The sequence below is a fragment of the Ixodes scapularis genome, unplaced genomic scaffold (genome assembly GCF_016920785.2).
Source record: "Ixodes scapularis isolate PalLabHiFi unplaced genomic scaffold, ASM1692078v2 ptg001192l_1__unscaffolded, whole genome shotgun sequence".
NCBI lineage: Eukaryota > Metazoa > Arthropoda > Arachnida > Ixodida > Ixodidae > Ixodes > Ixodes scapularis.
The window spans coordinates 926,191-927,552 of NW_024610115.1; positions in this window are offsets into that span (position 1 = coordinate 926,191).

The window sequence follows — 1,362 nt, forward strand, 5'->3', positions numbered from 1 at the left end:
CGGAGGTTGTTGCTTGATGCCAGCTGACGGAGTTCTTTATGAATTACATTTATGAGCATGTCGTGTCCGACTTAATAACCGGTGTCTTTTTTTATGAGTAATGATGTTAAAGGGTTCTTTTATATGTAGAGCTTTCGAGCTATTCTAAGCATCGCGAGACCGTAGCGTAATGACGGGTTTCAAATTATCGAGAAATCAACTATGGTCTGTTCACTGCTACGCTGAAAGCCGCGTGTACTCCGGACCAATCAATCCAGATTTTCACTGCCTGGCATCGGTTTCTGGGCAGAGAACATATTCACGTGATGCACGGAAGACGTTTTACTGGACCAATCAGCACGTCTTCCACTACCCTGTCAGCTGAATGGTGGACGGAGTATAATATATAATACGAATAATTTAGTTTAATGTACCATGCTATCTGTATAACCCAGTATCCTCTTGACCCGAGGGAGGTTTATTTCGCATCTATCGCGCTCTCTTTTTATGGTTATGACAAGTATATAATCAGATATCATCTGTTGGTGATTGTCATAGCGTCAATTAAAAAAAAAGGCACTTAGTTTTTGGCTGCTTTTCGGCGCCAGTGGCTCGGCGGCTGCTCAACAATCACAACGATGGTGTGGCCTTCTACGCCTGATTCGGGAACACGCGCATGCTACTACCTGCGCGGATAAGCCTGCTCATTTCGTTGCACACCTCGTACTCTGCTTTCTTGGTACGTTTACTGCCTTGTTGTGTTCTTCCTGCGTCCGGCTGGCTGGTAGGCTCAGCGCTCTGTTTTATACTTCGAGTGTCGCTTATTTGGTGTGTTGTCTATGTTTTGCTTGCTTCGATCTGTAGTCGCTATGCTTTTCACCTCCTCCGTAAGCTCTTTTGTGCGTTGCCTGCACCGTTGTCTTCTTTGAACGCAGCCTGCTTCAGTGTATACTTCTTATGTCGTTTGGTTGGTACGTTTTCTACTTCTGATTCTGTTTGCTTCATCGTCGGCATTGTACGCTTAGCAACACAGTGAGAACACACTCTCGGCGCTTTTTTACCTTCGAAAAGAACAAGGCATCATAGAGAGCCCATGTTTCACCCATTAGATTAGTTCTGGATCGAGCGGTTTGCATCACGTCAAAAGCGTTACTTTAAGTAAAAAAAAACAAAAAAAAAACACTCATAAGCCCGGCGATCGCTTGTTTGTGCTAAGAGTGTCGCTCTTCATACCTTAATTTCATCTTCGTCAATTTAGATGACAATCAGATTAAACTGACGCTTATTTTTCTTTATATTGGCTATGATGTGGCTGCTTCAAATATCTATCTCCTGCTTTTCGGACGAAGCTCGAATAAATGCGCTCTCTTTGCGACTCGGTTT